Source organism: Erpetoichthys calabaricus, chromosome 13, assembly GCF_900747795.2.
Source record: "Erpetoichthys calabaricus chromosome 13, fErpCal1.3, whole genome shotgun sequence".
Taxonomy (NCBI): domain Eukaryota; kingdom Metazoa; phylum Chordata; class Cladistia; order Polypteriformes; family Polypteridae; genus Erpetoichthys; species Erpetoichthys calabaricus.
The window spans coordinates 4,229,502-4,242,771 of NC_041406.2; the positions used below are offsets into that span (position 1 = coordinate 4,229,502).

At 47.6% G+C, this 13,270-nt stretch overlaps 1 protein-coding gene across 1 annotated transcript in view; it reads left to right on the forward strand.

The window, feature by feature from the left end:
• The first annotated feature begins 1,865 nt into the window (after positions 1-1,865).
• LOC114664082 (protein asteroid homolog 1-like) overlaps positions 1,866-13,270 on the forward strand; it is a 59,064-nt gene continuing 47,659 nt past the window's right edge. Inside the window, exon 1 of the mRNA XM_051936120.1 lies at positions 1,866-1,900. The gene's annotated coding sequence lies outside the window, so the exon portion shown is untranslated. The remainder of the gene's footprint in view (positions 1,901-13,270) is intronic.

The following is a 13,270-nucleotide window of genomic DNA, read 5'->3' on the forward strand; positions in this document are numbered from 1 at the left end:
AATGAGCCCGCATGGATACGTGGGCGCCTACGACGTGCGTCTGAAACCGCGGAAGCAAAACTGTCTTGGCTCCAAAACCAAACAGCTCGACTAACGGAGCTACGAAAGCAAGCCCGCCTGGACAAATACAATGAACATAGACGCCTACAACGCGCATCTGAAACTGCGGAAGCAAAGCAGGCATGGGTTCAAAACAAAAGACCACAACTGACGGAGATACAAAAACGAGCCGGCCTGGAGAAAATCAATGAACGCAGGCGCCTGCAAAGCAGGCATTATGGATTGCATTAGATCCTACAATAGTTCATTTGCTTTTGCATCTACCGGGGTAAATATCAGGCCACCAGCTGGCAATGGCCCATACTGCTTTCGCATATGTGGACAAATATTACATCGGATTGGAACAGTGCACCCTGAACCACATCACGAACGCAAATATGCACAAATCGACGTGTTAGAGCCACATGACGCAATCTATCAACGAATGAACCTTCCTGAAAACAAGCAATGCACAGAGCTGATAATGAGAAACGTCGCTGAAGTCCTAAACAATCGCCCATTAGCTAAGTCTATAAAGATGCTACATGAGGTTGAAAGGGAGGCCAATACAAAAGCAGATGCAGAAGGTGTATCTCCAACTACAATTGCTTTAGTGTTAATATAGGACAAAGAACACGATCCAAGATGATACAATCTTCCCATCGTTAATGAAGTTGCAATTGTCTTTCAAAGTAAAGATGGTGAGCCTCCATTTGACCGCGATATTGTCCTGCATTTACGTCCTTTAATGTGGAAGGTGACATTCCTTCACTTCTTCTACAACTCTGTGATGGCCAGTGTGATGTGTTTGGCCAGTAACATCACATCACAAGAGACCCACCAAATGATGAAGCTGATTTCAAGGGCAGGCTCAGTTATGGGGCGCCTTCTGGACCTGCTGGAGGTCGTAGCAAAGGAGAGAATGAAGACAAAACTGAGTGCCATTATGAACAACACAGCACATCCTCTCTGTGACACACCAACTCTGAGGACTTGCAGCCAACGAATCATTCAGCAGAAGTGTGTCAAGCAACATGTTGGGGGGCCTCCTTTATACCAACAGCAATACTCCTTTACAGCGCCTCACTGGAACTGGGGTTCATTTTTTTATTCTTTAATTTACGCTTATTATGTTAATGTTTCTTTTATTGATTATGTGCATCATTCTTTGCTTCGGATCTTGTTTATACGCTGACTTTGTGACGTGTGTTTACCTGTGTTCAGATGTGCTTCTTGGATTTTTTGACTTCTTGAGACAGCGCATTGTCGTGAAAGTAAATCTTCTTAATTTTAAAGACTCTGTGCTTGCCCTTATTACTAGCCAGGGTTTGATAGTGATTTCCCTCTCTAGTGGCCATTTTTTGGACATTATTTGGACTTGTGTTTGAGGAGTCCCCAAAACACACAACGGTTGTTTCTTATATTTTTATTTATGGATCCCCTGGGGACAAATAATGTTCTTTCCATCTGTTTGAGCCGCTGACTAGCTGTGCATAATGCACCTCTTTTTGTTTGTCATTTATACAAAAATGCAAGCATCACAATCATCACGAGCCACTGCTAACCCTCCTCTATTCTGGGTCTCGTCTTGTCACCCTGCTGTGCCCACTTGGTGTCACCTGCTCTTCTTCCAAGCTGTCATCTGCCTCATGGAAAAAAAAAAACCAAAAAAAAAAAACCCTGAGGCTGAGGTGGGAACGTATCAGGTGTCTCAGGAGAAACAAAAACGAAAGTCACTTCCAAGAGTACAAAAGAGCGGCGGCGGGCTCTGCCCTCATTCTACAGACACACTTGAAGGACGACTTCCTAGTTTGAACTTTTGTTGCTGGTGATAGGAAGGCGAGCCTGCTGCCGAGAAATTGTGAGTATCGTGTGTGAAGTCTGACCTTGGAGGACTGTCATGTCAAAGGAGCAGAGGGGGACCGGTGGCCCTGCCCTCACCCGGGGGACACTTGGGTGTGGCTCGTTTGTGGAGGACAGAGACACAAACACTCCTTCCTTCCATTGGGCAGATGAAGCTTTGGAGTAAATCAAACATAAAAGATCTCATAAATAAATAACTGTGGCGGGCAGTCAAACTGGGGTCCGGCTCTGTCGGTGATCGATTGGGGGTTCAGGAGAGGTGCGTGTCAGAGCCAGTATTGATTACATTTTGAGGGGCTGTGATGAGACACCCAGACTTAGACCACAGAGAACCCCCTGAGCAGATCATTTTTAAAGATTCAAGGAAAGTCCAAGAAAGAAGAAACAGAAATGTGAAATACAACCATTCTGAGTTTTGGCTTGTACTACTTTGACTTAGTTGTTTGTTATTGGTGACAACACTTGATTTCTGTCACTTTTGGCTTTGTTAATGAATAAACTCCGCTGGGTGGCTGGGTTCTCCTTTAGGAATAGGCTGAGAAATGGAGACATCCGGGAGAAACTCGGAGTAGACCTGCTGATTCTCCACAATTTAGGTGGTTTGGGCATCTGATACGGATACCTCCCTGTTTGGGGTTTTATGGGCACAATCAGCTGTTAGGAGACCCCAGGGTTCACTGGGAGGATTACTTCTATCAGATGGCCTGGTAACATCTTAGGATCCCACAGTATGAGTTGGCAAATGTGGCTTGGGAAAGGGACATATGGGCTTCACTGGTGAGACTGTTCCCCCTGTGACCAAGCTTCGGATAAACAGAAAATGGATGGACGTCTGTGAAACCCATGGATGTCTGAGACTCCATGCACGCTAAACTGAATAAATATTAATGGGTTTATCATAGCACCAAGAGACATGGATAAGTTGCTGAGCCCCTTTCACGATGTTCACCTTCATTATGGAATTCCCCATAAGTGTGGGTCATCAGCTCATTAAGTCTCTGAAGTTTGGTCACACTGCCTATCGCTACTACCGATTGGATGGTTTAGTGAGGTCCTCGGATCAGCCTGCTGTGGTCACTTATGGCCAGCTGCCTGAGCACTTAGAAGACATTCAAACTTCACTATAGATGAAGTTGTAACAAGGTGTGCAGAGGCAAACCTGCAGAAGTATCATTGTTGAACTTCAAGGGGTGAATGTTGGGGGCTGGCACATCCACCCAAACCCATCTTCCCCTTTAATCACCTACCAAAAAAGCTGGTGTCCTGCTGGAACCGTAACACTCTTATCACAAAGGAAATGATTTTTTATATCTGCAGAAACGTAATTCCTATGGATAATTTGGCTGCATGTAGATTATATTGGCAAATTTACCTCTGGAAACTCCTATCTATCTACTGCCACGTTTCAGACCTCCCATTGTGTCCTCAAGTCTAACATTTTTACATCTAATACTTAGTTTACTTAACTGTGTCTAACTTGTGATATGGAGACCCAAACTGCACACAGGACTCCAGGTGAGGCCTCACTAGTGCAGCGCAAAGCTTAAGCCTAAGCACTCTGGACTTGTACTCCACACATCAAGGGGGCTAGCTATCTGGTATATAGTGCCGTTCATATCTATCTATCTATCTGTGCCACCATTTTGAGCTCTTTTGTTGTTGACGATGGTTCTCAGATGCTACTCCATTACAACAGTAACTTATGACATGTGATGTCATTGTGTCATCCCTATTCAAGTTGGTGGTGTGCTATCCACCTTCTTTAACTCTAATCTTTTAAGTCAAGTCCTGCTGTGCCTGCCTGGTCCAAAGGACTTCATTGACACCAAGTGTGTTCAGATTCCCTCTGATGGTCTCCTGAGGGTGTTTTTTTTTTTTTTTTTTCTTGTCAGGATAGACCTCTGTTGTGGTCCAGTGGGTTTCTTCTGGTCCTCATGCAGAAGAAAGTCTCTCATTCATTGCATTTTGCCCACCACATTGTCTATTGGACAAGGTTTCTGGTCTGGAGACCATTTCCTGTTTTCGCATCTGCTACTTCATTTTTCAACTGGTATGTGACACACCCAAGCTTGAGGAACCAAAATTCAGTTTCCACAGTGATCACCACTTCTGTTCAGTCCTCTAGGGGTGGATTTGGGTGTGTGTGTTTTGTGGTAGGTCTGGAGTGGTGGCAACTGTTTGGTGGGCGCTGTACCAGTCAATGGTGGTGCTGAAGAGGGAGCTGAGTCGAAAGACATAACTCTCAGTGTACCTCCCCGTCTTCACCTATGGTCATGAGCTGTGAGTAATGGCTGAAAGTACAATATCGGAAATGAGGTTCTCTCACAGTGTGGATGAGCTGACACACCATGATAGGTTGAGAAGCCTAAAGTGGAGTCACAGCTCCTCTGGATTGAGAAGAGCCAGTTGTGGTGGTCCAGGTGTGTCATAAGGATGCTCCAGACCCTGTGGCAGACCCAGGACACGCTGGAGGGTTTATATCTTCTCAGCTGGCTTGGAAATGCCTGGGAATTCCCTAGGATGAGATCTGTAGTCAGAAACAGTGACTATGACCATCACCAGGAGCAGAGATTCACAAGATGAGATGAGATGAGATATTTTGAGCTTCTTCCCAAGCTTGTTTCTCCTCTTGCAACACTGTAATAGTTTTGGAAGACGATTACATGAATAAATCCTTCATCTTCCTTGTTTTTAACAGCTCATTACACATCGTGACAATGGGAGTTCTAGGATTATGGGGTTACGCTGATCAAAGGCCGGAATTTTTCAGAGATGTAAAGCTGACGAACACCAAGATCATCATTGATGGCAACAACTTTTATTTTAAATTTTACCACAACTCGTGTCTCGATGAGCGACATGGAGGAGATTACGACTTGTACGTGGAGGCTTTAAAGAGGTTTTTCCAAACTCTATCCGACTGCAACATTCAACCGTATGTTGTTCTGGATGGCTGTTGCAACCATACTGACCACAAATTAGAAACGACTAAACTGCGGGCCGAAGGGCACATCAAAAGTGCACATGACCTCTCCATGGGGCGTGAAGGTAGGCTACTGCCACTGCTGACGAGGAATGTCTTCATTCAGGTCTTATCGAAACTTGGGGTTCCGTTGGTCCAGTGCTTGTTGGAAGCGGACACGGAGATCGCTGCCTTGGCCAATCAATGGAATTGTCCGGTCTTGTCAACAGACACAGATTTTTTCATCTTTGACCTCAAGAGAGGATTTTGTCCCCTGACCCAGTTTAAGTGGGAGAACGCCTCACAGGGGCGCATCCCGGCTAAGTGTTATTTCATTGATAATTTTTGCGCTAATTTCAATGGAATGAATAAGGATCTCCTTCCTCTGTTTGCTGTGATCAATGGCAACGATTATTCCAATATGAAAGTGATGTATCACTTTGTCCGTTACGTTACCTCCAGTAGCCACACGTCAGCATATGGAGGAGGGAAGAAGCAGGCCATTATCCATAGCCTTCTGACATGGCTGTCACCATTCCAAGACCTAAAAGTCGCCATGGAGAACGTGCTGAATGTTCTGCCCATCTCTGACAGAGAAGAGGTGCGAGAATATCTCTCCTCCCAAATGCAGGTGTATAAAATACCAGAAAGAAATCTGTCAGGTTTTTTCACAAGTGGGGCGTCTACGACCGGTGACATCCAGCTGAGATCACTGCTGCCACGCTGGACTCTCGCCGCATTAGAGAAAGCACAGCTGCCTAAAACGGTCGTCGATCTTTTAGTTCTGCGACGAGTTTTCCTGATTCCTCAAGTCGAGAACTCCGAGCGGCCGAACGCCCACACGTGTGCCCTGCCTATCAGGAGAGCATTTTATGGGATGATTTTAAATGGACGACGACGACACTCGTCGGTGAGCAGCCCCGGTGGTGACAGAGTGGAGGCTGAACCGTGTGTCGTGGAAGAATACGGCAGAGAGAAAGCAAACCTCACGATGAGCCGCGTGGACGCAGCGCCGCCACATTCAGCGAAAGGCATTTCACTGGAGCAAATCGAGAAGGTAAGGACTGTCTTTGGAATTTCTTTTGGCTTCATTTGGTGTTTTCTCTGGTCTTGTTTTCACGTGTTGTGGGTAATTTAAAAGTTGATAAATATTTCCATCCATCCATCCATTGTCTCCCGCTTATCCGAGGTCGGGTCGCGGGGGCAGCAGCTTGAGCAGAGATGCCCAGACTTCCCTCTCCCCGGCCACTTCTTCTAGCTCTTCCGGGAGAATCCCAAGGCGTTCCCAGGCCAGTCGAGAGACATAGTCCCTCCAGCGTGTCCTGGGTCTTCCCCGGGGCCTCCTCCCGGTTGGACGTGCCTGGAACACCTCACCAGGGAGGCGTCCAGGAGGCATCCTGATCAGATGCCCGAGCCACCTCATCTGACTCCTCTCGATGCGGAGGAGCAGCGGCTCTACTCTGAGCCCCTCCCGGATGACTGAGCTTCTCACCCTATCTTTAAGGGAAAGCCCAGACACCCTGCGGAGGAAACTCATTTCAGCCGCTTGTATTCGCGATCTTGTTCTTTCGGTCACTACCCATAGCTCATGACCATAGGTGAGGGTAGGAACATAGATCGACTGGTAAATTGAGAGCTTCGCCTTGCGGCTCAGTTCCTTTTTCACCACGACAGACCGATGCAGAGCCCGCATTACTGCGGATGCCGCACCGATCCGCCTGTCGATCTCACGCTCCATTCTTCCCTCACTCGTGAACAAGACCCCGAGATACTTGAACTCCTCCACTTGGGGCAGGATCTCGCTACCAACCCTGAGAGGGCACTCCACCCTTTTCCGGCTGAGGACCATGGTCTCGGATTTGGAGGTGCTGATTCTCATCCCAGCCGCTTCACACTCGGCTGCGAACCGATCCAGAGAGAGCTGAAGATCACGGCCTGATGAAGCAAACAGGACAACATCATCTGCAAAAAGCAGTGACCCAATCCTGAGCCCACCAAACCGGACCCCCTCAACACCCTGGCTGCGCCTAGAAATTCTGTCCATAAAAGTTATGAACAGAATCGGTGACAAAGGGCAGCCCTGGCGGAGTCCAACTCTCACTGGAAACGGGTTCGACTTACTGCCGGCAATGCGGACCAAGCTCTGGCACTGATCGTACAGGGACTGAACAGCCCTTATCAGGGGGGCCGGTACCCCATACTCTCGGAGTACCCCCCACAGGATTCCCCGAGGGACACGGTCGAATGCCTTTTCTAAGTCCACAAAACACATGTAGACTGGTTGGGCAAACTCCCATGCACCCTCCAGGACCCTGCTAAGGGTATAGAGCTGGTCCACTGTTCCGCGACCAGGACGAAAACCACACTGTTCCTCCTGAATCCGAGGCTCGACTATCCGACGGACCCTCCTCTCCAGGACCCCTGAATAGACTTTTCCAGGGAGGCTGAGGAGTGTGATCCCTCTGTAGTTGGAACACACCCTCCGATCCCCCTTCTTAAAGAGGGGGACCACCACCCCGGTCTGCCAATCCAGAGGCACTGTCCCTGATGTCCATGCGATGTTGCAGAGGCGTGTCAGCCAAGACAGTCCTACAACATCCAGAGCCTTGAGGAACTCCGGGCGTATCTCATCCACCCCCGGGGCCCTGCCACCAAGGAGTTTTTTGACCACCTCGGTGACCTCAGTCCCAGAGATGGGGGAGCCCACCTCTGAGTCCCCAGGCTCTGCTTCCTCATAGGAAGGCATGTTAATGGGATTGAGGAGGTCTTCGAAGTATTCCCCCCACCGACCCACAATGTCCCGAGTCGAGGTCAGCAGCGCACCATCCCCACCATATACAGTGTTGACACTGCACTGCTTCCCCTTCCTGAGACGCCGGATGGTGGACCAGAATCTCCTTGAAGCCGTCCGAAAGTCATTCTCCATGGCCTCCCCAAACTCCTCCCACGCCCGAGTTTTTGCCCCAGCAACCACCAAAGCCGCATTCCGCTTGGCCTGCCGGTACCTATCAGCTGCCTCCGGGGTCCCACAGGACAAAAGGGTCCTGTAGGACTCCTTCTTCAGCTTGACGGCATCCTTCACCGCCGGTGTCCACCAGCAGGTTCGGGGATTGCCGCCACGACAGGCACCGACCACCTTACGGCCACAGCTCCGGTCAGCTGCCTCAACAATAGAGGCACGGAACATGGCCCATTCGGACTCAATGTCCCCCACCTCCCTCGGGATGTGGTCGAAGTTCTGCCGGAGGTGGGAGTTGAAGCTACTTCTGACAGGGGGTTCTGCCAGACGTTCCCAGCAGACACTCACAACACGTTTGGGCCTACCATGCCTGAACGGCATCCTCCCCCACCATCGAAGCCAACTCACCACCAGGTGGTGATCAGTTGACAGCTCCGCCCTTCTCTTCACCCGAGTGTCCAAGACATGTGGCCGCAAGTCCGACGACACGACCATAAAGTCGATCATCGAACTGAGGCCTAGGGTGTCCTGGTGCCAAGTGCACATATGAACACCCCTATGCTTGAACATGGTGTTCGTTATGGACAATCAGTGACGAGCACAGAAGTCCAATAACAAAACACCACTCGGGTTCAGATCGGGGGGGCCATTCCTCCCAATCACGCCCTTCCAGGTCTCACTGTCATTGCCCACGTGAGCATTGAAGTCTCCCAGCAGAACGAGGGAGTCCCCAGAAGGTATACCCTCTAGCACCCCCTCCAGGGACTCCAAAAAGGGTGGGTACTCCGAACTGCTGTTCGGTGCATACGCACAAACAACAGTTAGGACCCGTCCCCCCACCCGAAGGCGAAGGGAGGCTACCCTCTCGTCCACCGGGGTAAACCCCAATGTACAGGCTCCAAGTTGGGGGGCAATAAGTATACCCACACCTGCTCGGCGCCTCTCACCGGGGGCAACTCCAGAGTGGTAGAGAGTCCAGCTCCTCTCAAGGAGATTGGTTCCAGAGTCCAAGCTGTGCGTCGAGGTGAGCCCAACTATATCTAGCCGGAACCTCTCAACTTCGCGCACTAGCTCAGGCTCCTTCCCCTTCAGAGAGGTGACATTCCACGTCCCAAGAGCCAGCTTCTGTAGCCGAGGATCGGACCGCCAAGGTCCCCGCCTTCGGCCACCACCCAACTCACACTGCACCCGACCTCCTTGGCCCCTCCCGTAGGTGGTGAGCCCATGGGAAGGGGGACCCACGTTGCCTCTTCGGGCTGTGCCCGGCCGAGCCCCATGGGTGCAGGCTCGGCCACCAGGCGCTCGCCATCGAGCTCCACCTCCAGGCCTGGCTCCAGAGTGGGGCCCCGGTGACCCGCGTCCGGGCGAGGGAAAACGCCGTCCAAAATGGTTTTTCTTCATAGGAGGTTTGTTTAACCGCTCTTTGTCTCATCCCTCACCTAGGACCAGTTTGCCTTGGGTGGCCCTACCAGGGGCATAAAGCCCCGGACAACAGAGCTCCTAGGATCATTGGGACACGCAAACCCCTCCACCACGATAAGGTGACGGTTAAAGGAGGGGTGATAAATATTTTGTATGTCTTTATTCGTAATTGTAATGTTAGTGTTTCATTAGGCTTGGTGTTCCTTCATGTCTAACTATCCCTAACCCCTGTGTCTTTAGGACTGACTCAGGATGTGAACTTTATTGTCGGTTTTTTGGGGTCTGTGCCTTGAACTGGTGTGCCAAGGGGGGCTCAGTTTAAAATATTCTATAAACCAAACCCCACTGGAAAGCCTTAAGGGCTCATTTATACTTCAGGCTCAGAACACGTACACACACATCACGGCTGCCACGCGTTCCCAGCGTTCATTTGATGCGTCCTATGAGCAGTTCCTCAGAAATGAACGCAATGCGTGCGCGAGTTGCTGTACCAGCAAAATGTCAGGCAGGGGGCGCAGTGTGATAAAAGTCAGAACGTGACATCAGAGTCTCTGTTTGCTGTCTACATGTGACAGAAAGCTGCTTTGAGGATCGATGTGCGCACTCCGATGTTTGATGAATGGTACGATGTGGTGAAGCAAAATGCCGACATACAAATGCCTTTGTGGTGCTTTTATTCTCAAGTGTCACATATTCCCCATCATAATGACGTGATACATTTCAAAGGTCTCATATACCATCTTCTGTGCCGTCATCAGAATGTACAGCGGCGTATTTGAGCCGCAGAGAAAAAATTTAAGGACACAATGAAAAGGTCTATTTTGTGAATAAAGTGTAAATTTTGGCTTTAATCTCAAAATGTCCACTTTAACCTCGTAGTTTACTTTATCATTAAAATCGACCTTCGTAAACGTTACCTTTAAACCGACCCAGTTGTTAATCGCTACCTGCTTCTGGGGCTTCCTCCTGAACTGTCAGCAGCGGCAAGCAGCAATCGCCACACAGAACACATGACATTTATGATATTCCAGCTCTCTGCACATTTAGAATCCTTAGATTTATACTTAATGTTAAAAATAATGAATATGCTGCATGATGACATAGTGAACATCAGAACACTCTAGACGAGAACAGGCCATTCAGCCCAACAAAACTCGCCAGTCCTCTCCACTTATTTCTTCTAAAAACATCAAGTCGAGTTTTGAAAGACCCCAACGTCTTACTGTCCACCACACTACTTGGTCGCTTATTCCAAGTGTCTGTCGTTCTTTGTGTGAAGAAAAACTTCCTGATATTTGTGCAAAATTTACCCTTCACAACTTTCCAATTGTGTCCCCATGTTCTCGATGAATTCGTTTTAAAATAACAGTTTCGATCCACTGGACTCATTCCCTTCATAATTTTAAACACTTCAATCTTAATCTTCTTTTGCTTAACTTGAGATCACTTTCATGATGAAATGCAGTGAAGTGTGTATGTTACATTTTACAGATAAGTCATTAACTTCATTTAAATAATGAATAGATAGATAGATACTTACTGATTGTAGCTGCCGAAGTATAAGGCGAGATCAAGCACTGGTAAAATGTGAGCCGAAAGAAATCTCTCAGTCCAAAAGTTTGTTTGAAAAATATTTAGTGAAGGTGAAAAGCAAATAATCCACACAAGAATAAAGAAAAAAGTCGTTATACATGTAGAATAAAAGGCAAATAAAAGGGAAGTTTAGTTATTTCTGTACTTAAAAGTTCTTTACTTCTTCTTCTATACTTAAAGATTCTTAGGTTCTTCTTCTGTACGCTTTAAACGTACGGCACAGCACGTAAATAAGCTCTGTTTTCTTAGTGTTACTTCACACACTCAAAAGGTCCATAGGCCTTAGGCACGTAGGCACGGGCACAGTTTAAAACCTTGTGCCCTGTACGCCTGACACATGGCAAGGCTGGTCACTAACTGAGAATAATATTTAGTCAGAGCTATTAAAAAATGGCAAGAATATACCAATACAATTCTACTTATGGGGGTTATAGGAGCCTCCCATAGAATATGCTTTGTCATCTAGTAAAATATTTATGAATCTTCTATAACTAGGACAATGGCTCTTACACTGATCGTAATTACACACGTTGTGGCGGTGTGGTCTGTCTCGCAGGGAGTCCCGTTCCTTATGTTTTTCTGCTGGGTTTCCACAGTGGGCTCCGGTTTCCTTCCAAAGATATGAAGGTTTGGGGATTTGGTGACACTAAAATGACGCCAGTGTGTTTGTGTTCACCCTGCGATGACCTGATGCCCCGTCCAGGGATTGTTTCTGCCTTACGCCCGATGCTTGCTAGAATGGGCACATCCCTGGATTAATGAATAAAATTATTAAACATCCTTCTCAGATACATTGTGGCAAGGCGTCCTCAAAATTTAATGGATGTTTCAGGCAATTCACAGCACAGCGAAGCCGAACCTGCTGTCACCGTGATGATATCTCGCACTGCCACCTGCTGGAATCTTCCAGATTTACGTAAAGTATGCGTGCAAGTATAAACAGTACACTGCTTACGTAGCAGTAGCGTCCGCTTGTTACATGAAGAATAAACCCGGCCTTAGACCACCTAGCTGACAAGCTTCAGCCAAACAAATGGGGGGGGGGGGGCATTCTATAAGGACATCCACTACCAGAGGGCAGCTGTGAAAAGGCAGCGTGTGCCCCCATTGGTCTGAGGTATGGCTGCTAGGGATTGGTTTGGAATCGGAGGCCATTCCGTATCATGACGTCCTATTGGTGGAAAGATTTGGATAGGAATGTATAACGTTGGCCGCTTTACCCCTCCCTTCCTCCCCCCACCTCTCTCTCACACCGTGGCCATGAAGAGAACACAATGAGGAGCTGAGCTCGGCAGACATATTGAGACAGGCATGCGGCCTGTACTGAAGAAAGCTGACTTGACCAGAGACATTTAAGTAACTACAAGTCTGTGTGTCGCCTGAAACTACACCTCAGCATTTATCAGGTTGTATAGTTATGGTTTGCCAATATTCACATGTGCTTTGCTTCATTATTATTATTTTTATGAATGTTATCAATAACCCGTTATTAGAATGTGTAACTTAACCCCTGCTTGTCCTTTTACTCTCTCTAATTGCTTCATATTATAGATTTAGAAGGGAAGATGGTGAGGAGTGCTAAAGTACAATACCTTATAAACAGTAGGATGTGAGGCATTCTGATAAAGGCTAAACAATGAAAAGGGGAAAGTAGAATCACATAGGACTCTGCCAAGGAAAAACGGTGGCCATGTGTGCGCCACTCTTACCCTTTGTTTTGTCGTAGTTGGGTCATAGGTGATTCAGAGGCTTAAGCCTACAATCTTTGTGTCTATCATATACATACATGATGTATTCTGCCAATTCCTTGATATTTCTATAATTATTATTTATGCCGCTGGTCATAGTCCTCTCATTATATGATGGTGCCGCTACCTGCTCTTTGACCGATATGTAAGATTGCATTTAGAAATCCAAAAGGGAAACCAAACTCAAAGCTCCCCTTTTTCTGACGATTTTATGCCAAAGTGTCATCATTGACAACTCGCAACCTCAGAGAACACTCGGTCCTAAGTAAGGCCGTTCAAAATGGAACTGCTGATAGCTGAACAAAGCGGAGATGGAAGTGATAAAAATACTTCTACACAAACAAAACCAAACCAACAGGCGTAAAACAGGAGTAGCCACTAGTTAACCCTCAAAAGTCAGAAAACCAAAGCAGAGACCACTAAGATTCCAATAAAAAAATTTCAACGAATGCAGAGCTCTTAACAAAACAAACCTCAAGTTGAGATTTGAAGGTCCCTGAAGTCACCCAGTCCACCACACCACTTTGTGGTTTTGCATGTAAAGAAAAACTTCCTACAGTTTGTGTGAAACTTCCCCTTAACAAGTTTCTAACGGTGTCCCCGTGTTCTTGATGAACTCATTTTAAAGTCACCGTCTCGATCCACTGGACTAATTCCCTTCATAATTTTAAACACTTCACTCAG